This window comes from Rhineura floridana, chromosome 1 (assembly GCF_030035675.1).
Source record: "Rhineura floridana isolate rRhiFlo1 chromosome 1, rRhiFlo1.hap2, whole genome shotgun sequence".
Lineage (NCBI taxonomy): Eukaryota > Metazoa > Chordata > Lepidosauria > Squamata > Rhineuridae > Rhineura > Rhineura floridana.
Window position 1 is genome coordinate 169,297,440 of NC_084480.1, and position 26,898 is coordinate 169,324,337.

Sequence of the window (26,898 nt, forward strand, 5' to 3'; positions counted from 1 at the left end):
CTAGGTATTTCCTGACTATCTCCTTATCAATCTTGAACTGCAGTCCCGACCCCTTACTGAGATTGCTACCAATGCAAGGTTGCACACTCTTCCCTTTTTGGGAGAAAACGGAGGCAAAATAGGCGTTGAGCAGTTCTGCCTTTTCCTTGTTATCTGTCAACATTTTGCCCTCCTCATTGAGCAGCAGTCCCACCATTTCCTTGGTCTTTCTCTTGCTTCGAACATATCTGAAAAACCCCTTTTTGTTGTTCCTCACTTCCCTCGCCAGCGTCAGCTCATTCTGGGTTTTAGCTTTCCTTACGCTATTCCTGCAAGCCCGAGCCGCTCGTCGGTACTCTTCCTTGGTGATGCGTCCTTCCTTCCATTCTTTATACATGCTCTTTTTTATTTTTACCTCCTCCACCAGTCTTCCATGTAGCCACATTGGCTTTTTCCGATGTCTTCCGTTTTTCTTCCTCTTTGGAATTGTTTGCGATTGCGCTTTTTGTAATACGTTCTTCATGAACTCCCACGCTTCTTGGGCTCCTTTTTTCTTTAGTCTATCTAGCCACGGAATCCTACCCATCCTTTCCCTGAGCTTGTTAAAATCAGCTTTCCTGAAATCCAAGGTCCATATTTGACTATATTCTTCTTTGGCTTTCCCCAGAATCACGAATTCCAGCATTACGTGGCCACTTTCCCCCAAGGTACCGACCGCTTTAATTCCCGTGACCAATTCATCCCTGTTAGTTAAGATCATGTGGTGCGCTGTACAAGGAGAATTAATAATTTGGTTGTGTGTTTTTTAGGGACCTCCCCCTTGACTTCCCCTGTTGATCTCCTTTGTCAAACTCCTGTTTGTTCTCCCTCTTCGCTCTCTCTCTGAAAGCTGGCTTGCTTATATGTCCTCACCTGTAGACCAACTGAGACAGCTCCTTCTGCTCTGCTCTGTTTGACTCCTCATAATTAAAAACAGTATAACACATTGTAATGGAATCAAAAGCTGCATATACACTTTTAAAAATTACTGTTCAAAAATTATTTGAAAGATAAAATGTATAATATGCTATCTTTGCAAGTAATTTAAAAAACCCTGCATGCACACTTTTATTATTATTATTATCATTATTTATTAAATTTATATACCGCCCGACTAGCGATAGCTCTCTGGGCGGTGAACATAAAATAGTATAAAAATACAATGAATAACAAAATAATATTAAAATACAATCAACAATACAATAAACATTATTAAAATTAGATCAATGTAACTTAAAATGCTTCAGAGAATAGGAAGGTTTTGACCTGGCGCCGGAAGGAAAGCAGAGTCGGCGCCAGGCGTACTTCCTCAGGGAGACTGTTCCATAGTTCGGGGGCCACCACTGAGAAGGCCCTAGATCTTGTCATCACCCTCCGGGCCTCCCTGTGAGTTGGAACCCGGAGGAGGGCCTTCATAGCAGAACGTAGTGCACGGGCCGGTTCATATCGAAAGAGGCGTTCCGCAAGGTATCGTGGTCCCGCACCGTATAAGGCTTTATAGGTTAATACCAACACTTTGAATCTAGCCCGGAAACATATTGGCAACCAGTGCAAGCTGGCCAGAACAGGTGTTATATGCTCGGACCGCTTGGTCCTTGTCAGCAATCTGGCCGCCGCATTTTGCACTAGTTGTAGCTTCCGAACTGTCTTCAAAGGTAGCCCTACGTAAAGCGCATTACAGTAATCCAAACGTGAGGTTACCAGAGCATGTACCACTGATGTAAGGTCCTCTTTACTCAAATAGGGACGTAGCTGGGCTACCAACCGAAGTTGGTAAAACGCATTCCTAACCACCGAGGCTACTTGAGCCTCAAGTGAGAGGGAAGAGTCTAAAAAGACTCCCAGACTACGAACCCGGTCCTTTAGGGGGAGTGTAACCCCGTCCAGGACAGGGTATATATCCACCATCCGATCAGAGAACCCGTCCACCAACAGCATCTCAGTCTTGTCTGGATTGAGCTTCAGTTTGTTAACTCTCATCCAGTCCATTGTCGAGGCCAGGCAACGGTTCAGCAAATCGACAGCCTCACCTGAAGAAGATGAAAAGGAGAAGTAGAGCTGCGTGTCATCAGCATACTGATGACAACGCACTCCAAAACTCCTGATGACCTCTCCCAACGGCTTCATGTAGATATTAAAAAGCAGGGGGGACAAAACTGACCCCTGCGGGACCCCATATTGGAGAGCCCGCGGTGTTCAGCAATGTTCCCCAAGCACTACCTTCTGGAGACGACCCGCCAAGTAGGAGCGGAACCACTGCCAAGCAGTACCTCCAACTCCCAACTCCGCGAGCCTCTCCAGAAGGATACCATGGTCGATGGTATCAAAAGCCGCTGAGAGATCAAGGAGAATCAACAGAGTTACACTCCCTCTGTCTCTTTCCCGACATAGGTCATCGTACAGGGCGACCAAGGCTGTCTCAGTGCCAAAACCGGGCCTAAAACCCGATTGAAATGGATCTAGATAATCAGTTTCATCCAATAGCGCCTGGAGCTGGCCAGCAACCACCCGTTCCAAGACCTTGCCCAGGAATGGAACATTCGCCACTGGCCTGTAGCTGTTAAAATTGTCTGGGTCCAAGGAAGGCTTTTTCAGGAGTGGTCTCACCACTGCCTCTTTCAGACAGCCCGGGACCACTCCCTCTCGTAAAGAGGCATTTATCACTTCCTTGGCCCAGCTACCTGTTCCATTCCTGCTAGTTTTTATCAGCCAGGAGGGGCAAGGATCCAGTACCGAAGTGGTTGCACGTACCTGTCCAAGCACCTTGTCCACGTCCTCGAGTTGAACCAACTGAAGCTCATCCAACAAAACAGGACAAGACTGAGCTCCGGACACCTCACTAGGATCTACTGCTATAACTTGAGAGTCTAGGTCCCGGCGGATACATGAGATCTTATTCTGGAAGTGATCGGCAAACTGATTACAGCGGGCCTCCGATGATTCCACCCTGTCCGGAGGGTTTGAATGGAGAAGCCCCCGGACAACTTGAAAGAGCTCCGCTGGGCGGCAAAGAGATGATTTAATAGTGGCAGCAAAATGATGTTTTTTAGCTGCCTTCACTGCTCCTACATAGAGCTTAGTCGAAGCACTAACCAGCGCATAATTGTATCCGTCGGGAGTTCGTCTCCATTTCCGCTCAAGCCTCCTCCTATCTTGCTTCATCGCTCTCAGCTCCGGAGTATACCATGGAGCTGTATGAGCTCTACACAGGAGAGGGCGTGCAGGAGCGATCGTGTTTACAGCCCGGGTCATCTCCGTATTCCACAGAGCGACCAGGGCTTCAGCAGGAGCGCCAGTCCTATCAGCCGGAAAATCCCCCAGAGCCCTTTGAAAACCTTCAGGATCCGTTAGTCTCCGGGGGCGGACCATTTTAATAAGTCCCCCACCCTTGCAGAGGGAAGAGGTTACTGAAAGTCTAAACTTCAGCAAGCAGTGGTCTGTCCATGACAAAGGGAGTGTTGTAAAACTCCCCACATCCAGATCACTTTCCCCATGCTCAGTAGCAAAAACAAGGTCTAGAGTGTGCCCCGATACATGTGTTGGACCACTAACATATTGAGACAGCCCCATGGCTGTCATGGAAGCCATGAAGTCCTGAGCCGCGCCAGACAAAGTGGTCTCGGCATGAATGTTGAAATCCCCCAGTACTATTAGTCTGGGGGACCTCAACAATATATCCGAGACCACTTCCGCCAGCTCAGTTAGGGAAGCCATTGGGCAGCAAGGTGGGCGGTACACCAAAAGGATTCCCAGCCTGTCCCTCTGGCCCAACACAAGGTGTAAACACTCCAGGCCAGTAACTGAATGAACATGGTGCTTGGTGAGTGAGATGGAACTCTTATAGACGACAGCAACCCCACCTCCCCGACCCTCAGATCTACCATGATGCTGGACCAGGTACCCCGGTGGGCAGAGCTGAGAGAGACCAACTCCTCCCTGCTCACCCACCCAGGTCTCGGTTATACATGCCAGATCGGCTGCCTCATCCACAATCAAATCGTGGACGAGGGAGGTTTTATTATATACCGATCTGGCATTTAATAACAGCAACTGGAGATCTGAGAGTTGGCTGATAGGACTACCAACGACCTTGCGGGTGTGGGAAGGACCAGAACAAGGCACAGCCACAACATGTCTGGACCGCGTTCCCCTTACCTGGCACGTCCTTCTCACAGCGCCATACCTTCCTTTGCCCGTCACTACGGCAATTGGGGCCCCCTCAAGTCTCCCCGCCTGATGGATAAAACTCTCTCTGAAGCACATAATACAACTAAAATATACAACAATTAAACGTATAAAAACAGCTATATATACAGCCATATATACAGCATATAAACAAACATACATTCATATAATCAGGCACCCATTCATCTCAAATTGCATCAACACACCAACAAAAAGTAAAAAAAAAAAAAAAAAAAAAAAAAGAAAGGAGCAGCACAGCAGCAGCAGCCTCTCCTTCCCTTGGGGCGATGCTTTCTTTCTCCTGCAGGGCCTGGGTCTCCCAGGCCACCTCAGCCAGCCGGCTTATGTAACCCTCCAAAGAGGGACAGGTGGTAAGAATCAGTCCTGGCTGGCTGGGTACCTGGGGCCTGGTCCTGCCAGGCAGAAGTCCCTCAGGGAAGGGTGGTGGAGATGGTGGTCCCACAGTAGCAGCAGCAGCAGCAGCAGCAGCGCAGCAGCAGCGCAGCAGCAGCGCAGCAGCAGCGCAGCAGCAGCACAGCAGCAGCACAGCAGCAGCACAGCAGCAGCACAGCAGCAGCACAGCAGCAGCACAGCAGCAGCACAGCAGCAGCACAGCAGCAGCACAGCAGCAGCAGCCTCTCCTTCCCTTGGGGCGATGCTTTCTTTCTCCTGCAGGGCCTGGGTCTCCCAGGCCACCTCAGCCAGCCGGCTTATGTATCCCTCCAAAGAGGGACAGGTGGTAAGAATCAGTCCTGGCTAGCTGGGTACCTGGGGCCTGGTCCTGCCAGGCAGAAGTCCCTCAGGGAAGGGTGGTGGAGATGGTGGTCCCACAGTAGCAGCAGCAGCACAGCAGCAGCAGCCTCTCCTTCCCTTGGGGCGATGCTTTCTTTCTCCTGCAGGGCCTGGGTCTCCCAGGCCACCTCAGCCAGCCGGCTTATGTAACCCTCCAAAGAGGGACAGGTGGTAAGAATCAGTCCTGGCTGGCTGGGTACCTGGGGCCTGGTCCTGCCAGGCAGAAGTCCCTCAGGGAAGGGTGGTGGAGATGGTGGTCCCACAGTAGCAGCAGCAGCAGCAGCAGCAGCAGCGCAGCAGCAGCGCAGCAGCAGCACAGCAGCAGCACAGCAGCAGCACAGCAGCAGCACAGCAGCAGCACAGCAGCAGCACAGCAGCAGCACAGCAGCAGCACAGCAGCAGCACAGCAGCAGCACAGCAGCAGCACAGCAGCAGCACAGCAGCAGCAGCCTCTCCTTCCCTTGGGGCGATGCTTTCTTTCTCCTGCAGGGCCTGGGTCTCCCAGGCCACCTCAGCCAGCCGGCTTATGTATCCCTCCAAAGAGGGACAGGTGGTAAGAATCAGTCCTGGCTAGCTGGGTACCTGGGGCCTGGTCCTGCCAGGCAGAAGTCCCTCAGGGAAGGGTGGTGGAGATGGTGGTCCCACAGTAGCAGCAGCAGCACAGCAGCAGCAGCCTCTCCTTCCCTTGGGGCGATGCTTTCTTTCTCCTGCAGGGCCTGGGTCTCCCAGGCCACCTCAGCCAGCCGGCTTATGTAACCCTCCAAAGAGGGACAGGTGGTAAGAATCAGTCCTGGCTGGCTGGGTACCTGGGGCCTGGTCCTGCCAGGCAGAAGTCCCTCAGGGAAGGGTGGTGGAGATGGTGGTCCCACAGTAGCAGCAGCAGCACAGCAGCAGCAGCCTCTCCTTCCCTTGGGGCGATGCTTTCTTTCTCCTGCAGGGCCTGGGTCTCCCAGGCCACCTCAGCCAGCCGGCTTATGTAACCCTCCAAAGAGGGACAGGTGGTAAGAATCAGTCCTGGCTGGCTGGGTACCTGGGGCCTGGTCCTGCCAGGCAGAAGTCCCTCAGGGAAGGGTGGTGGAGATGGTGGTCCCACAGTAGCAGCAGCAGCAGCACAGCAGCAGCAGCAGCACAGCAGCAGCACAGCAGCAGCACAGCAGCAGCACAGCAGCAGCAGCCTCTCCTTCCCTTGGGGCGATGCTTTCTTTCTCCTGCAGGGCCTCGGTCTTTATTATAATCATAACTGAAATTGTTTACTGTGCATGCCTATAAAAATCCTGTTGTGATCTTTTGTTCTAGAACTCCTGCACGCACAGAGAAAGGGCCTTTTACTACTGCTGAAAGCTATAAACTTACTCAACTTATGAGATTTTCAGACAAGCAGGAAAAAGCAACAGTTTTCTGGCCTTGCAAAGGGTTCCAGCTATTGCCTGGAAGTAAAAAAAAACCCTTGTCAATCAATACCCTGATTTCACTTGTTGGCTACAAACATGGAAGGCAGGGTTAGAGCAGCTAGCTACGAGCTCATTTAACAAAAGTTGTGGAGAGTGGCAGCTGAGGTTTTAGTGTATATCTCTTGAAACAGACCACCTAGAAAGTTAATTTGTTTAAAACAAAAGCTGACAGTACACCCAGAGACCCAGAGAGGACCTCAAAAATCCCTAGCCTAGAGCAGCTCCAGGCCTCACTTTACCAAAAAGATCAGGAGTTGATGTTACATTCCAGGCAAGGAAGATGTGAACAAATTAACTGCAATAATAGTTCTGTAAGGGAAAAAAAAAGCTAAGCAGAGGCCTAAAAGTCAATAGTTATAGAACACCTTCTCAAAAGCCCCATAGGGTCACACTTGGTTCTCTTTCCCCAGAGTTCTACTTGGTTAAAAGGCAAGATCAGATTATTCACATCTAGGCCCTGAGGCAGTTGAAGAGATTCCTGATGTGTGTTCCAGTTTGTTCTAAATAAAATGGTTTGGTCACCATCCTTTGTGTAAAGAGTACATCTTACAATCACCACAGTATTACTGTTCTGCACGCAGTCTCCTCATACCAAACTAACAACAGCAATCAATACATTTGCACAAAAATAATCCCAGGATGTATCAAGCTGCAAGCATCAGTTCCATCATCAACTGTATCAACAAGTTTGAAATTTGAAAGAAATACATATCGTATATAGGGGTGAAATCCGTTGTGTGGTGCTATTTCAAAAACATTCTGCCAACCTGACAGGTGGTATTGTGTTCGCTCTTTGTCCACTATCTCCTTTTTTAATCGATCCGATCCCCTCTTATAGATATTAAGATAGATAAAGGTCATCAATAAAATGAAAGAAATGCAGGTTTCCCAATCCCGCCCACCATTCCCTACCTTCGTCTTCTCCTCTACCCCTTTTTACTCTTAAAACCTCATCAGATCAGCTCCAGTGCATTTTTTTAAATCAGCTTCAGGGAGGGTTTGTAAGTGATTGGTAGATCGATCCCTTTGTTTTCTAGATGTGGCAGACATCTGCAGGACAAGGCAGAGACAGTGACTGGCCAAACACTTTTCTGTGTGCGGTCCTGAAAGATCTGAAGTCAGCAGTGGGGTTGTTGAGCCCCAGCTCTCCCAGGGGGATCAGGGAAGGGAGTTGGCCGAGCCCCAGACTGCTCAGATAGAGCAGGGGGAGGAATCAGAGGTAGATGAGACTTTGGAGGGCAATGAGGGAGAGGGAGTAGTTGACAGCCTGCCAGTTCCCACAGACAGTTCTCCCGCCGAAGCAGACTTCCCTCCACCTACAGACGCAGAGATTGTGGGTGAAGACCTTCCCTACTTAAGGCGGCGCCCCTGACCCGGTTGCTGAGTCAACTTTCTTCACACGCTACAGAGTATGCCTAGGTAGCTTAGTTAGGGACTGTAGTGAGTTTAGCACAGCTAAGTCTATGAAATGCATTGCCTTTGATGTTACTCTAATAAAACAGGCATTAATTCCAGTCTCGCCTCCATTTCGTGACTTGCACTCTGGGCAGGACAGGGGAAGGTGTGGCCAGCAGAGGGCAGAGTCGCTTGAAAACACAGCCAGAAAAAACATTCTGGCTGCTTTGAAGCAACTAGTGTGCCCACAGCCCTGTTTGGTCAGAGAAATGAGTGTGACAGAAATGCTTCCCCAAGCCTCTGGAAGTTCATAAAAGTATAAAATATCTATGGGACAGGAAAGAGTGTGTGGGTCCACTATTTGAGATGGGGGAGGGGTTTAAAAATGGCTTGACATTCTCCTTGTGGGGGCTGTATCCCAATAGCTCTAGTGAACTAGCCTCCAATCTCTGTGTGTGTGTGGAGGGGGGCATGCATACACTTTGCTTTGGCACATGATTCTCCCTCACCTTCTCCCTCTTGACTCATGTGGTACTCCACTTTTTTCCTTGCCTCACCTCCCAGTCTCCCAGTTTGCTTCTTATTCCCTCCTACCCCCTTTTTCCTTCCACATTCCAGGTCGCTTTCTGTTCAGTTGCTTGGGTGCCAAATTGAACCTTGAAAGTACATAAAGCTTTAAGAAGGAGTGGGAAACAGTGTCCTTCCAACTTCCTCCTTCAGTTCTATGTACTGTCCGGGGGGGGGGAGGTATCCTTCCTTGCCACCTCATGATGCAGAGAGCAGTGGGGAGGCTCACATGCTTCATGGGCACTAGGGGAAATACTCAAAGATGCCATTGCATCCACAGGCACCACATTGGTGCCCCCTTCCGGATTAGACCCATTTTCTAAGATTTGAACATTTGCAGACCTGTTCTCCAACCAGTTAAGTTACAGGCCCCTGACAAGATTAGAAGAGCGTACCAGGTGTACCAATCCAATGGAGTGCAGACACAGAACGCTTCCTATTCAGTCCATCGAATCCCTAAACAGACCTGGCTACAGAAAACTGTATCTTTCCCTATTTTTGTGTGAACTGATTATTTGCACATGGTTGCCAACAGGGTAGAAAAACAACTATTACCAATTAAACCCATGAGGATTACTTTTTGCACATGCAACCATGCTACATTTATTCCCTGCAAAAAATATTATTTTACTCTAATTGGAGCCCTGTTTCTCATCTAAACCCATCTAATATTTAGCACCGAATAGTTCAAATTCTGGCATAGGATAAAGGATATACTTTTAGTGCATTATACCGTCCAGGTTTTGGCAGAAGAAAATGGGTCCACTATTTTATTTATTTTACATCAATGATAAATCATTAAGGCATTCATGTTTGATTAAGCCAAGCAAGTTAAGTCACCTTTATAGATATGGGGGTAAATGCCAAATGCATGAGGAAATGTTAGCTTCCTCAAATGCATTTCTTTACAGTCCAAAAGGCCTATTTACACATATGGGTTCATTGAATAGAATCAGAGGTAATCTAGACAGTGGAGGGTATCAGAGTGCAAAAGGTGGAAGTTCCAGTGTAGCATAATGAGTGGACAGGGAAATCTAGATGACCTTGGGCTAGTATCTTTCAGCCTTACCTACCTCACAGGTTGTTAAGATAGAATGGGGCACCCCATGTGTACTGCCTAATAAAAGAGTTCAGTCAATGCCACCAAAATAGGCTGGGAAATCCATCCAACTGGTTTCCACTTTTTACTACCACAAACCCCTGGGGAAAAGTACTGTCATTTCTTTGGGATATTTTTCGTCATCCCAGATGTGCACTACAGTTCTGAACTAAGACCACATGGGATGCTACTGCCATTGTCACAAGTATCCTCTTAAGGCTGGACTAAGGCTATGGACACAGTCATGCCAGGAAATAGATCTGGAGTGCATGTCCTTCACAAAGGAAGATCTTTCTGTTGGAATTGGGGAGGAAGTTTTGCTCTGTTGATGAGGAAAGGGCAAAAAGCTAGTCTTCTAACATTTATATCTGCTCTGTTTGATGCAAAGGCTTCATACTGCTTACCAGTTCCAGAGGATGTTGAACATTCTTATTAACTTCCATGCCTGAAAAAGGGACTTCTTCACATATACTCTTGGACAGATCATTTAGGTAAGTTGCTACCTCAAACTATACAGTTTCTGTTTCTTATCTCAGATTAGTGTTGTTAACTCTCTGGATTTCACATGGAGACTTCAGGTTTTGGGGGCCTCCCTGGGTCTCCAGGGGATTCACCCCAATCTCTGGGCAGGTGAGAGGTCGTGGGGTCATCATGTGAGAGGGGGTGATGATAGTAGCAGCAGCAGCATGCAAGCCCAGGCCTCCCCAAAGGTTGAGCAGGAGGGAGGCTTGTAAGTGCCCACTGTGGAGCAATGATGAAAGAAGGTGGTGAGTGGAGGATAAGAAGGAAAGTGCCTGGGGGAGTGAGTGGGGTGTGGTGGGTAGAAAAATGCCTGGGGAAGTGACATCACTAGTGCCTCACCCCATGACATCACAAGGCCCCACCAAAGAAACCTGACCTGGCAACCCTATCTCTGATGACTTGATACCTCAGGGCCATCACACACAGAGTTCACTACATTATAATGTTTCCCTGGCCATTTTTTTTTATTAAAGCAGTCACTAGAGGCTCCAGGAAGAAATAATGGTGCGTAGTACAAGGAAGGAGTACTTTCCCTCTATTTTACCTCTCAAGCTGCTTTGCTCACTATGGTGGAAAATGGGGGAGTGAGACCCTGCTCAGTGATCTGCACTGGTTGCCAATTTGTTATCAGGCCACATTCAAGGTATTACTATTGGTATAAAAAGCCCTTAACAGTTTGGGATCAGTTTACTTGCAGGATCGCCTTACCCCATACATGCCCACTCAACCACTTTGATCTGCAAAACTGGCACTGTTACAGGTGCCACATCTTACAAGTGAAAAACAAATCGTTCTTTTGGTGTGGCAGCACTTACACTTTGCAACTTGCCTACTGACATTGGGCAGGCGCCTTTGCTGTATTTTTTCTAAGTGCCTGCTGAAAACATTCCTGTTTGGCAACCCTATGCATACATGTAGATGTTGATTTGTTTTACTCTCTTTTTAGCCTACTGCTATTTTAATTGTTTTTAAAATGTTTTTAATTATTGGTTTAAACTGTTGGTAATTTTAATGTTTTTTGCAAACTACTTAGAGGTTTTTTACAATCAAGTGACATATAAATTTTGTTAAATAAAATAATAAATAAAAATTACATGGGAACCTGAATATTTTTTTTGCCAGGGAAAAAGCAGCTTAGATGGTGATAACAGTGGGGAAATGGTCAGTAGGGTATGGGTTAAGTACCTCCTCCCACCCACTCTTCTTCCCTTCCTGATTGCAACAGCTGTTTTTCATATTAAACACAAAAAAACTTTATTTTTTGACTGCCTAATCAACAAAAGTCCTCAGGGCAGTTCAAGATAATGTACAATTAAAACTTTAAAATATTAAAACATTACTTAAAATTTTAAAAACCAATCAATTTTCTTGCCTAAAAACCAGTATATGAGCTTTTAAAATTCAGCAGAAATTATCTTTTCCAAGAATGACAACAACAAAAAGTTCTAAAAGGCATGGGAGAATAGAAATGGAAGAAAGTTACATAGAACTCTGCCCAACATGTTTGGTCCTTAATCCCAAATATGAATATGTTTAGACTTTCAAAATTCAGTGCGTGCTAGCAAAATTGTTGCAAACTTAGCAAAGCTCCAGTCTTGGGTGGAAATTCAGCAATAACTAAAAAATAACACAAAACAACCTGGTGCAAAACACCTACCAATTGGTTCAAAGATGATGAATAGTAATATTAAAATTCACTAGATAGTTTCCAGAGACACTTGCTTGCCATTGCCTGTCAAATACTGAAATGTACAGCATGAATGAAATTTCCTACCAGTATCTTGTTATGTTCCAAAAATGGCATCTGTAGCACCCATTACAGAACACAAAATACTGATTTTTTCTAAGGGTCTCCTGGTTAACAGGATAATGTTCTTCAGTGAACCTGAGGCAGCAGACCAGACCAGGGGCCCCAGGACATCCCATGTCACAACAGGGGAAGAGCTAGGGAGGGCTCAGGAGGAATAACTGCTGCCCCTCAGCATCTGTCACCTGAGACAGTTGTCTCACTTCGCATAATGGTAGGGCCAGACCTATGCTCCCCCTCCTGAGTCTTAGTGTTGTGGCTTCTGATGTCCAGGCAACTCATTCATTCTCATTCTTTATACAGATTTCCAAAGCACAATTTGATGGCCATTTCAGTCCCTTCAGCTCTGGCACATGTCTATAATATGTAAAGCCAACAGGCATCATATCCATTTCATGAGACTCTTAAAAACATTGTGGGTTCAGTATACTTCATGTTGTAAAGGAGAAGCTGAAAGCCTATCCGTAGATGATCTGTGGCAGACCTGTAGATGATCTGTGGCAGACCTGGACTTCTGCCAAGGCGGATAAAAATAAAATAAGAAAAAATAAGGGTGTGTTTTTAAAGGGGGGGGCATTACATTTGAAAATAGGAGCAATTGTATTCAGTATCTGAAATGGCATCTGAAAATGATTTAGCTGAACAATGTGGCTTCTGATTGGTATTTGAATTGGTTCCAGAACATTTTTAACAACCATCATAAAGATCCCAATTATCTGATCCTCCCCTGCCCCCAGTACAGTTATAGAATTAAGTTTCTCAGAGGGAGATGTTTTTCCTCCTTTGCTTTCTGAATCTTGCACATGATTCTGGGCCCATACATACACATCCTATCTAAATGAAGCTTACCATGCACAGTTTACACTCAACGTATTTGAATGATTTACGGACAAGTGCATTTTATACTCCAATTTAGTGAATGAGGCTGCTTATGCTGGGCCCGCTTGTATTTACAAGTGTTATCCAGGATTCATTGATGATTCAACTGTGAAGTACATACCAACATTCCTCAAATAGTTACTTATTTAAACAGTGCTGTTAAACTCAAGAACTGCAAGAAATATGAGCCAGAAATATCAGGCCTTCATGTTGGACCAAATTTGGGAATACTTCCCCACCACCACCACCATTTATGTCAGTTAGGAGACCTTAGAAACTGATAACAAACAATGAAAATAAATCTGGCCTGGCTGGGAGATGGGTTTTTTCCTTTCTGAAGTAGTTGCCAGATCTCATGTGTTTCAAAGCCAACATTCGAAATTGGTTGCCATAGTTTTTTGAGAACAGGTGGAACTGGAAAAGTTGGCAGAATCATGTTCGCTTTAGTGCACTTGCTTGAGCTATGTAGCTAACTAATGATAGGGACACACTTGGTGTTCTGGCAGTTTCAGTGCGTCTCCACCTCTCTCTTCTGAAAACAAGGGCACACAATGCTAGTCAAACCCTGCCCCTTTTTACTGTAAAACCTGGTGGGATCAGCTTTAGTGCTTTTTTTTTTTTTTAATCAGCTTCAAACAGATTTCATAACTGATTGGCAGATCAACCCGTTGCCCTTCCAGGTGTGGCCAATGGAAACGCTTTGCTGTAGGCAACTAGCATGTTCATAGCCTAAGGCTGGGAATAAACCCCATTGAATTCAATAGGACTTACTTGTGAGTAGAAAACGTTAGGATTACGCTGAAAGGAATCAGATTCTTGAGCTCAGTCTCAGCACACCACTGCACACACTATTGCAGAACCAGCCTAAGACATTTTGCTGCCTGAGGGTTTCTAACACTGATGGCTATGCTCCGCCTCCACAGTCAGAGGCAGCATGCATCTGAATACCAGTTGCTGGAAACTGCAGGAGGTGAGAATTCTCTTGCACTCAAGTCCTGTTTGTGGGCTTTCCATAAGCATCTGGTTGGCCACTGTGAGAATAAGATGCTGCACCAGATGGGCCTCTGGCCTGATCCAGCAGGCTCTTCTTATGTTCTTAAGATGGCATCCCCTCCCAGAATAACTGGACTGACAGTTGAATCTTACATTGGCAACACTGGTGACAGGATAGTATCCTTTGTGTGGGCACTTGACGCAATAGGACAGATTAGGAGGCCCATGAGCCCTGGGTCTGAAAAAAGCAGATGTGAGGAAATCCAGGCCAGAGAGCTAGTGCCATTAGCTCCTGAATTTGGCCTGATAATATTTTGTATGATTTGCTTAAAATATTAAATTGTGAAGTGACCTGGGTGTCTTAGCAGAATGTCAGTATATAAATGCAGTAACAGAGCTTGGAAAAGTTACTTTTTTTGAACTACAACTCCCATCAGTCCAATCCAGTGGCCATGCTGGCTAGGGCTGATGGGAGTTGTAGTTTTAAAAAGTAACTTTTCCAAGCTCTGAGTAAGTAACTAAGAGGGGAACAGACAAGGATTTCTACTGCTGCCTCTGAAGTAGTTGCCTTACTCTGCCTAATAGGAGGGCTGTCCCTGCACTGTTGGAGAAACTGCACACGTGTTTGCTTCCTCCATAGTCTCCCCTAACAGGTTTTATTGAGCTGAGGAAAGTTTGGAGGTTTGTGTGTGATCGAGCAGTGTTACAGTTAGATAGCAACACCTGTGAGGATTGCTCACTTCACTATACTGTTCTTCTTGAACTTAAATGTAGCCAAAACAAAACAGCCAATTTTGACCATAATTTTTGTCTTTGCCTAGGGGTCCCTGGGCTCCAGGCTCTGATATGTTCTACTCTCAGGGCAACAGGCTGTAGAGACAGGTAGATTTATAAACAGCTTTCCATTTATTAGGCACAACACATGGAAACATAGTGTTGCATGCGCCCCAATCTCCAAGCAGTAAGAAACTCCAGGAGTTCCAGCACATACCCAGGGTTTGGTTTCCTTGGATTGAAGAATACAGTATATGTTGTCTTTAGGATATATGGTTTCATTTACACTTATATACAACCTCAGCATGAGATGGAAGGGTATTAACACTCCACTAGATCTTCCTTCCCCATTAGGTTTCTAGGAGAGTCCCCAAAGCCATAGCTTTGAATTCAGCACAGAGATCAGATCTCTTCCCAGCTCCATATCAGACTAGATAGGTGACAGAGGAAAGGTCTACCCCCTCTCCTCAGGAAAGAGCACTACCAGGCAGTTGTTCATATGGCAACACATCTGTTTTTGACCAAGTCTTCAGACATGTAAATAGGATACTTCACAGACTTGGCCAGACCCATTACCTTGACAAAGAGACTGGTTTGACCAGTTCAGCAGATGCCTTCCACTACAGATCCCAACCTTACAGAATCAGAATAACAGGCTTGGAGAGATTCAAAGACATCATCCATACCAACCCCCCAATCCTATAACAATAAGCGTCTTGAAGAATAGCTCAGCCTTACTCCAAGGCACACACAGAAAACAAGAACACCCATTGGGATTAAACCACACTACAGATGTATCAGAGGGGAAACTTGAGTGTTCCATTCAGCCCTGTAGGCATCCTTCCTTGTTAGTTGGGGCAGCCACATCTCTAGGTGGGGCATTTGGGGGGAAGAGGTACATTGTGTCAGTCTACCTCCCTCATAAGTGGAGAGGACATAAGGGTCAAGTCAAGGGAAGGGAAAGGCAGTGGCCTTCCCCCTTCTCCATCCATAGAATGTGTTAGTTTATATGAATGACATTTAATCTGTTGAATTGTTTCACCCTTTTCTTGAGAGATCTCTAGGAATACCAGACTCAAACCTTGACTTTGCCTATAGTTTACAGTCCTCTTTCACCTCTGGTCTGTCTTTGTGTTCTGATTCTTCATGAACTGAACCACTTTGGTAATGAATTGGCTTTGATGCTGGATTAGGTATGTCAGTTTCAAATTCCACCTGAAAAACAAATTTGCCCATATTACAAGTATAGGGAAGGGCACAGAGAAAATAAATACTTCAGGATGTGTTCATTAACTCTTCCTTGACAGACCCTCCTTCTAGTCTTGTTCCTGACCTTTAGATTTTCCTTCCTGTTGGACAATCAAGGGAAAATGTTTTAACTGGCTGTTACATAAAGGAATAATTAAGCAATTGGAAACTAATTGTGGAAAGAAATTGGTTTTCTACTGGTTCTTGGGTTGATTTTTCTGTCCAGAAATCCTGAAAAGGCCTTATGCTGAGTTGCACATATAGGGAAAAAGAGAAATTAACCCTGAGTTACAGCCTAGGTAGCCAGCTAGCTAATTGTAGTGTACATAGCAATATTTTTACTCCACTAGGGCTGTTTTCAATCCTTTGCCATGAACTGCTCAAGAAAAAGAAGAAAAAATAGATACAATAGTGAGGTGCTTTTAAAGAGTAAAGGGTAACCATTTTTTCAGATCACTTTAAGTTATCTATTTATCTCACCCTGTACCAATAAGCACGCAAGCCTGCTCTACTCATTATAATAAGTGCAAAATGAGCCAGTTTGGTGTAATACTTAGGGTGTTGGACTATGACCTGGGAGACCAGGGTTCAAATCCCCACTCCGCTATGAAGTTCACTGGGTAACCTTGGGCCAATTACTGCCTCTCAGCCTAACCTACCTCACAGAATTGTTGTGAGGATCAAATGGGGAAGAGAGAGCCACGTACGCTACCTTGAGCTCCTTGGAGGAAAGGTGAGATATAAATGCAATCAACATAATAAAATAAAGAAACAGACCCATGAACCCATGACATGTAATGAATAATACCTATACTCATAATTTCAATAAAAGTAACTTAATGACTAGGTAAAACAGTGCTCAAAAATTCATCAATAAATATTAGAAGATGCAGGCAATAATTATTCCTTAGTCCAAATATGTAGTTGAAATCTATCTTAAAACAGCATAATCTTGAACAGGTATACTCAAAAAATAACTCTCGCTGTTCAAGCATTGAGAGAGACTTGTGAATCTGCATAAATAACCTGCTTTTTTAAAAAACCAAGCGCAGCACACAGAAAAGTTCCAACTTACAATACACATTCAACTTAAAAACAAAACCGAAAGCAATGATAGTGAGCCAAGCACAGTTCCAAGGTTTAGCTTTAGCTCAGAGATCAGCAGCAGTGTTGAGACGTTCAGGTGAAAAGTTTATCAGAAGATTCAGTGTCACAGACTGCTTGTGATCTCTTACATGTTGGGCAGAAGATCAGTCTGTTTGCTTACATACAATCTCAGCCAAAGATCATTGTTGTGTTTGCATTCAATGAAGATAATCACCATCCCTAATCTCAAGCGAACAAAACAGAAGCCATTTTCAAAACCATATAGGCAATATTGGGTTGGAGCGTCTCCCAGGCTCATAAGCTAGTAGTTAGCCTGCTAACATGGCCACTACAGCTAAAAAAACCCTTCATGTTCAGATGCAGTGTGCCTCTGAATGCCAATTACAGGGTTGGCAGGTGGGGAGGCAAGCTGTGGGAGAGGACTGTTGACTTTCTGGAAGAATCTCATCAGCCAGATGTTGGACTAGATGGATCCTTGATATGATCCTGTAGGGCTCTTACTATTTTTTGTTTCTGTGCAAGCCCTATTAAAATAAATAGGAACCACTCAAAAATGTGGGCAGGTCAATTAGTGTTGGTGGTGGGCAGTTCTCGTACTCCAGTCACCTAAATATTTTGGGTCAATCCTGTGCATGATTCTATGAGGTTTGTGTGAGGGGGAGAAGAGAGGAGTCTCCTTCTGCTTTCCCCTCTGAGATGGCTTCCAAAAGAATGGAAAAAAGAGTTCCAGTTTTGGAAAAAGGGCGGGGTATAAATAAATATAATAATATAATAATAATAATAATAATAATAATAATAATAGAGAATGAAGAGATGGAAAAATTAATGCTGACCTCAGCATCTTTTTTCACCTTTATGAAGCTTTGTTTAGGTTTTTGCACAGAATTTATGAGGTATCATATCAAAATGGCTTGGGCAGGGCCCATTTTCACACTTAATTGTGCTTTAATTCTGTTTCTTTCTCCTGCACTGGCTGTCTCGTTAATCAGCAGAGCCTCATGCTGTGCAGATTATTTGTATAGTAAAGTAACAGCCTAAGTCACTGTACACCAAGACATGTGTGATCCCTGCATTTTCCTTATTGGCTTTTTCATCCCCGATTAGATGGAAACTCCCTTTTCTTGGGTCTTGGCCATGGAAACAGTTGCTTGACAAATTGCTCTTTGTGTGAGTGTTTTGAGAGGAGCTGGAAGGAAGGGTGTACTTGAAGTATCAGGAACTCAAGCTACCACTTTCATCATCCACCGTAACTGACATTCATTTGGATTGTAAGATTCTTTTATGAGAATTTATGAAGAAAATAAAAGGAAAAAGGAAAAGAAAAGAAAAAGGGGCTCCAGCTCAGTTCTCTCCTCTAAATCTGCCATGCATCTCTGTCTCTGTGAAAGTGTTCTTGGGATCAAAACTGTTTCCCTTGGCTGGCATGCCCAACCTCCTGGCTCCTCTTAACATGCAAAGCTGTAGACATTCTGCTGAGTATCTTTCAACCCTGCTTGCCAGGAAAACCCAAGGTCTCTGCAGAGAAATCTCCGTGGAGGCTCTGCATATCAGATATCAGACTTAAAAGAAGGAAGTTTATTCCTGCTTTTTGAACTCTGAGCCTTTTTCTTTTCTTGCTTTTTTAAAGTCTAAGCCATGTCAATGAGCTTCAGGAACTGCCCAAGGCAATGGAGTGTCATGATATTTCATTAGAGATGATGACATCAACTACAGTGCGCATGATGGCTCCAAAATCCACTGACATCAATGGGATTCTTCCTTTTTATAGTGATGGACCATTGCAGTGGCAGGTCTTTTTCTTTTTTCTTTAAAAAAACTGTGCTGCCACCACCACTGAAACAGGGTTTGTTGTTGTTATTACGTGCCTTAAAGCGATTACGACTTATGGTGGCCCTATGAATCAGCGACCTCCAAGAGCATCTGTCATGAACCACCCTGTTCAGATCTTGTAAGTTCAGGTCTGTGGCTTCCTTTATGGAATCAATCCATCTCTTGTTTGACCTTCCTCTTTTTCTACTCCCTTCTGTTTTTCCCAGCATTATGTGAATCATCTAGAATGTGAGGTGAAAGCTGCTCTTAAAATACTTGGAAGAAACAAATCACCATTATCTAGTGAATCATGTCTTCTCATTATGTGTCCAAAGTATGATAACCTCAGTTTCATCATTTTAGCTTCTGGTGACAGTTCTGGTTTAATTTGTTCTAACACTCAATTATTTGTCTTTTTCGCAGTCCATAGTATGCTCAAATCTCTCCTCCAACATCACATTTCGAATGACTTTATTTTTCTCTTATCCACTTTTTTCACTGTCCAACTTTCACATCCATACATAGAGATCGGGAATACCATGGTCTGAATGATCCTGCCTTTAGTGTTCAGTGATACATCTTTGCATTTGAGGACCTTTTCTAGTTCTCTCATAGCTGCCCTCCTCAGTCCTAGCCTTCTTCTGATTTCTTGACTATTGTCTCCATTTTGGTTAATGACTGTGCCAAGGTATTGATAATCCTTGACAAGTTCCATGTCCTCATTGACAACTTTAAAGTTACATAAACCTTCTGTTGTCATTACTTTAGTCTTCTTGACGTTCAGCTGTAGTCCTGCTTTTGTGCTTTCCTCTTTAACTTTCATCAGCATTTGTTTCAAATTATTATTATTATTATTATTATTATTATTATTATTATTATTATTATTATTATTATTATTATTATTATTATTGAATTTATTAGTCACCCATCTGGCTGGTTCATTACTGGTTTCTGTTAGTAGTATGGTATTGTCTGCATATCTTAAATTATTGATATTTCTCCCTCCAATTTTCACATCTCCTTCATCTTGGTCCAATTCCACTTTCCGTATGATAAGTTCTGCATATAGATTAAACAAATAGGGTGATAAAATACACTCCTGTCTCACACCCTTTCTGATTGGGAACCAATTGGTTTCTCCATATTCTTTCCTTATAGTAGCCTCTTGTCCAGAGTATAGGTTGAACATCAGGACAATCAGATGCTGTGGCACCCCCATTTCTTTTAAAGCATTCCATAGTTTTTCATGATCTACACCAGCCTTTCCCAACCAGTGTGCCTCCAGATGTTGTTGGACCACAACTCCCATCAGCCTCAGCCAGCATTGCCAATGGCTGAGGCTGAGGGGAGTTGTGGTCCAACAACATCTGGAGGCACACCAGTTGGGAAAGGCTGATCTACACAGTCAAAGGCTTTGCTGTAATCTATAAAGCAGAAGGTGATTTTCTTCTGAAACTCCTTGGTCCATTCCATTATCCAACGTATGTTTGTGATTTGATCTCTGGTACCTCTTCCCTTTCTAAATTCAGCTTGGACATCTGGCATTTCTCACTCCATATATGGTAAGAGCCATTGTTGTAGAATCCTGAGCATTACTTTACTTGAATAATAATAATAATAATAATAATTAATTTGTTTGTCGCCTATCTGGCAATTAGCCACTCTAGGCGACGTACATTAAAATGAGATAAAATACAATAATACAACGATATCAAATACAACAATACAATGATATCAAATGCAGTCATATTAATAACAGTAGATAAAAATACTGGACAGTCATCAATACATATAAAAGCACTTATATTAGCAGCATATGATAGATGGTAAAATCATAAAGATTTACCCTTCCCAAGGACCTCAAAGGCCTGTTGGAAAAGCCACGTCTTCAGGGCCTTGCGGAATACCTTTAGGGAAGGAGCATGTCGAAGGTCACATGGGAGGGAGTTCCAGAGAGTGGGGGCCACCACAGAAAAGGCTCTCTCCCTAGTACCCACCAACCTAGCTGTTTTGGTTGGTGGGATTGCGAGAAGGCCTTGAGTGGCTGATCTAGTTGGGCGGCATAATTGGTGGCGGTGGAGGCGCTCTTTCAGGTGGGATATTAAGGCAATCGTTTGATAATTATTGCATTCCCTGGGATCCACTTTCTTTGGAATTGGGATATATATGGAACACTTCCAGTCTATGGGCCATTGTTTAGTTTTCCATATTTGTTGACAATATTTTGTCAAAATTTGGACAGATTCAGTCTCAATAGCTTGTAGCAACTCTATTGGTATGCCATCTGCTTCATAGTGATTTGTTTTTTCCAAGTATTTTAAGAGCAGCTTTCACCTCACATTCTAAAATTTCTGGTTCTTCATCATACGGTTCCTCCATGAATGAATCTGTCATCCTGGCATCTCTTTTATAGAGTTCTTCAGTGTATTGCTTCCATCTTCCTTTTATTTCATCTCGGTCAGTCAGTGAATTCCCCTGTTCATTATTCAACATCCCTACCCTTGGTTTAAATTTCCCTTTCATTTCTCTAATCTTTTGGAATAGGGCTCTTGTTCTTCCCTTTTTGTTGCCCTCTTCTGTTTCTATACAATAACTACTGTAATAGTTCTCTTTGTCCCTATGTACTAGTCGCTGTATTGTTGCATTTAGGGTTCTGACCATGTTTCTGTCTCCTTTTGCTTTCCTTCTCTCTTTAACCATTTTAAGAGTTTCTTCAGTCATCCATTGTGGTATTTCTCTCTTTTTAATGAGAGGTATTGTCTTTTCTTCCTTGATAATGTCTCTGACTTCACTCCATAGTTCTTCTGGTTCTCTGTCAACTAAGTTTAAAGCCTCAAATCTGTTCCTTATTTGATCTTTATATTCTTCTGTGATGTTATTTAAATTGTATTTTGGCATTATGAGTGCTTTACTCTGATTTTCGATATGACCAGTTCATGATCTGTACCACCTGGTCTTGTTTTCGCAGAAAGTATGGAACTTCTCCATCTTCTGCTACCAATTATATAATCAATTTGATTCCTATATTGACCATTTGGTGATGTCCACATGTACAGTCGTCTTTTCGGTATGTGATCAATTTCTTCCTGTACTTCTGTGTACAATCTCCAATTCCTCTTCTTCTGTGTTTGCCGTTGAAGCATAGACTTGGATGATGGTTATGTTAATAGGTTTCCCATTTAATCTCATTGACATCACTCGCTCAGACCTTACGTTGTAGCTCCTAATTGCTTTTGCTACATCTCACTGTTAAAGCAACCCCATTTCTTCTTAATTTAATATTTTGTAGTTGCCTCATTGAAAATGTCCCATTCCCATCTATTTTAATTCTCTCACGCCAAGTATTGTAATGTTGATACGTTCCATTTGCTTTCTAACTTTCCCTGGTTCATGCTTCCCACATTCTATGTTCCTATTGTGGACGTCGTACAACTCCAGACTCTCTTTTTACATCAGCGCACATCAGCCTCTGGGTTTCCTTTCGGCTTTGACTTGTTGTCATTAGTCACAGCGCTACTCGTACTTGTTCTTTGTTCCTGGCAGGGGAATCAGGGTAAGCAGTCCCAAAACGTTGAGTGAATTCTGCTTCCCTGAAATCACCAAAATGCCCTTCACCTTAGGTGGGTGTTTTTGTTCAGCACTAACATTGTTTTGTGCAAAGACACAGGCTACAATCTTTAGTATGTCTACTCAGACATAAGTCCTATCGAATTCCATGGGAATTACTCTTAGGTAAGTGGAGTCATGATTGCAGCCTGAGCTGTTTCTTTTATATAGAAAGTAGGACACTGCTCACCTTGGAAGATCATCAGATGAATGAGCCGCTGGTGTTAACCTGAATTGGCATCTAGGTTTGTTGTAGTTTCTATCCCCTGATTTTGTATCTCTGTTTTGTGGCCCATTGTTGCTGGTGAATAGGTGTCTGTAAACAAAGTGAGGCCTACCATACAAGGCTTATTACTGTCCTGTACCTGTCTCCCTCCCCCTCCTACACTTCATTGGGTAGCTTTGTAGTTTTAGGAATGCCTGATGATTAAAATATAAGTCGCTGTCAGATGAGCTGGATCAAATATAGCTGTACTGTAGGCTTTGGTCATAGATAGAGGATTGTGGTATGTGTTCTAGATGGAAGCTAGAAACATGTAGATATGTGTAGTGGTCAGTAAAAGATGGTGCTTATATAAACATGTCTATTGTGTGGTTGCACAGTAGTGTCCGGAAAGTGAACAGACTGCATTCACTGGTCCAGGGTTAGGTTGGTGTTGGGGTGAAAGTTGTTGAATGCCTGTTCAAGGGTCCAGATGATGAAGATGTTATCACTTTGTCTCAGGGAGAAGAGTGTCCTTTGGGGACAGGAGCTGAGAAAGTAGTGTTCTGAGCTAGCCATATTGTACTTCTAGCTAGGGATGTTAAAATTGTGATAAACACAGGATGTCTCCTTAAATCTCTACTTCTGACAGTGCCATTTAATTAAATAAATAAATAATTTACCTAAAGCCACAAGCTCTTCCTAAGTATGAAATAATAGTAAAGGCACATGTTGGATATTGGTCTGTAAAAAAAGTGGTGTTAGAGAGTTTCCCCCTCATTCACCTAGATGTAGCCCAACATGCTCATGATGATAACAGCTATATGTTAATTCTACCCTAAGAGATACTTTGATTGCTCTACTTGTTGATCCGTCAACAAAGGTTGCACTGGCTGTTTTTGCCCCTACAACTGTTTCTGTCCTTATAACTTTTAACATGTCTGAGAGAAATTTTGTTGCAGAAAATGGCATTCTTTTGCATGTGGATGGAAATATGATGAAGAAAAAACTAGTTTTAGCCTAGCTACAAAAACCATCTCTATGTTTGGATGTGAAAGTTGGACAGTGAAAAAGAAGATAAGAGAAAAATAAACTGATTTGAAATGTAGTGTTGGAGGAGAACTTTGCACATACCATGGACTGCCAAAAAGACAAATAATTGGGTGTTAGAACAAATTAAACCAGAACTGTCACTAGAAGCTAAAATGATGAAACTGAGGCTATCATACTTTGAAAACATAATGAGAAGACCTGATTCACTAGAAAAGACAATAATGCTGGGAAAAACAGAAGGGAGTTGAAAAAGAGGAAGGCCAAACAAGAGATGGATTGATTCCATAAAGGAAGCCACAGGCCTGAACTTACAAGATCTGAACAGGGTGGTTCATGACAGATGCTCTTGGAGGTCGCTGATTCATAGGGCCACCATAAATCGTAAACAGCTTGAAGGCACATAACAACAACAACAAACAAAAACTAGCTACAGTCTGACTCAGGAATTTGTCTGTATAGTAAGGAATGAACTGCTTCGTGAGACATCTGGTATCAGAGAAAATGAACATCCCGGACTTTACCATAATTTCAGAGGAGGGGGACGGAGGGGATTGGATGGGGGAGGGGAGGGGCAAAAGAGAGGGGATAGAAGGGAGGAGGGTGGGTTTGATCAGTTGCATACTTTTTGAGTTCAATGAGATATATTTCTGTGCAATCATGCTTGATCCTGACTTATGTGACCCTATGAATAGGGTTTTCATGTTAAACGATATTCAGAGGTGGTTTTATCATTGCTTTCTCTGAGGCTGAGATGCAGTGACTGGCCCAAGGTCACCCAGTGAGCTTCATGGCTGTGTGGGGATTCGAACCCTAGTCTCCCAAGTCATAGTCCAACATTGACCGGGGGGAGGGGCAGGGAGGGGAAGAGGAGGGGAGGAGATTGGGCGGGTGGGAACTGGGCAGAGGGGAAGCCCCTTTCCTTTCTAAAAGGAAAACATTGTGAACAGTATCATTGCTTTTCAGTGTTTTCCCCATCTTTTTATTCTACAGCAGGCACATGTAGCCTCCCACCCAAATTTAAACCAAAGCTGTCCCTGGCCACATCCACATCAGACCTTTATTTCACTTTGGACAGTCATGGCTTCTGTCAAAGAATCCTGGGAAGTGTAGTTAGTGAAGGGTGCTGAGCGTTGCTAGGAGATGCCCTGTTCCCCTCACAGAGCTTCAATCAGGGCAGCTGACTGTTAAACAACTCTGGCCACTGGATCTCTGTCAGGGGAATAGGAGTCTCCTCTCAGCACCCTTCAAACTACACTTCCCAGGATTCTCTGGGGAAAGCCATGACTGTCTCACATGAAATCAAAGTCTTGTGTGGGTGTGGCTCCCTAATTAGGCAAGCAAAGCAGCTGTGAGTCTAGCTTTCAGAACACTGACAGCTGGTTCTTACTGAGCATGCCCGATATTATCATTCAGTTCAGTGCAAATTTCTTAAATTAATTAAAAATCAGCCAGGTATTTTTTAAACTTTTAAACTGCAGAAGATGAAGGTCAGAGTATGGGGCAAGGTCAGTAACAGGATTACAGGTACTCTGTGAACATGGCTGATTTTTAATGAATTTCAACAGATGAGAAGTCCAAAAGGGGTCTCTATTTTTCTCTCTCTTTTTGGACTTTGAACTCTTGATTCTTTCTGACTGTTTTGTGTATTGCCATGAAAATTGACAGGGTTGTTAAGCAAGCGTTTCTGAGTTAAGGACTATAAGTTTTGTAAGGTTTTGTTTTGAAATGAGCTTATGGGAAGCAACAGAATGGCATGGGGGTATTTTCAATTTAACATTGCAAAATGTGAAAAATTCACGCTGGCTATAGTATACAGCCCCTCTTGTGGCTGTATAATTCTGGGACAGAGAAGAGGTTTCTCAGTCGCAACTCCCCAGCTGAAAGAAGAGTAGCTGATCAAGTAGCTTATAATGAACAAAAGTCTTACAGGGATTTCTGTTGGCTTTTCAGCTTGGCTAATCTTGGTTAGAGATCCTGTACTACTGAACCCCCCCCCCCAGTGTTCTATTGTAAGGCCTAGCCAACTGAGAAGAGTTATCTGTCACTCATTCTGCAGTCCATCAGCAATTTGGGGCTAACATGGTACCCTGCTGAGTCTTAGTGAGTCAGCTATTTATAGGAGGCATGATCCATGCAAAAAATCCCATTCATTTTTGGCAGGTAAACTGTCATCCTTGAATAGTCCTTGCCCAATTTCCTCATTGCACTGGAGCTGCAATCTCATCATAGAACACCATTTTTCAAATTGCATATCTCATGAAATATAGCACATTGTAATATGGTATCAAATCCCATATTTTCGAAGTCAAGGAAATCAGTGATACTGGCCATGTGCTTTAACCCTTCTCTGATCAAGAATAACAAGTTCTTAATGATGGATGAAAATGTTTAAACAATTTCAACAGCTTTTTCCCCGTTTCTGGATCTAGCCCAACTAATTTCCCATAACATTTTCAGCCTATGCTTATAAGAAGTCAGTACAGAGAAAGTACTTTGCGGGTGATCTAAGCTCTGAATCTGCACTGTAACAGTACTGGAAAAAGCTGCCACCTGAAAATGGCCCTTAGTTCTGACTTATCAAGGCAAATTTTATGTTGTTAGGACACTATTTTTCTTAAATAAATATCCCTGTTGAAGCAATTCTGTTTATCTATTCACCAGGGTTATGATGACCTTCCAAAATAAACAAATTTTTACAAAGAAATGCATCAGCCTTTTCCTGGCTTTATTACTCAAGCATCAAAACAATAAAAGAAAAAGAGGAAGTCAACACAACTGGTTTTAATTGCAGTCAAACTCATCTGACCATTATCTGCTGTCTGACATGCTAATAGGAGAAGCTTTATAAAGGAAGCAGAAAATCACAATGATGTCAAGATGTCAAGATACATACATCATAGATGGCTTTATTACATTAATTGTGGGAACGTGATTGTGTCCAATAATAACAGCAAATTATTCCCATGGATACTTTACTTATCTTGGATTTATAGTCACATCAAATATTGTTAAAGTGGCTTTGTTTCTGTGTACCATGGAACAAAATGTGTTATGTGAAACCTGCCAGAGGTGGCCTTACCACGAAGTAGCCCCCTCAGGCAGCAAAACAGGCAGCTGGTAGTAAGGATGGGTGAATCTGTTGATTTTGGTTTCTCTCACTTTTTCATTGTTCTACTCTTCAGTTCTCCACATTTCCACATCAGTTTGCAATTTTTTCCACCTAAATTATGTACATTCTCCAGGTAATATGCATAGTCTCTAAGAAACATGCTGTTTTTCTATCTCTTGTACAGAAGCGTGCAATTTGCACCCAGGGCCCGCCCCAGGATAAATAGTGTCCTGGCTAAAAGTGCCCTGGACTGGAACTCATAAAGCTATAAATAATAGCACC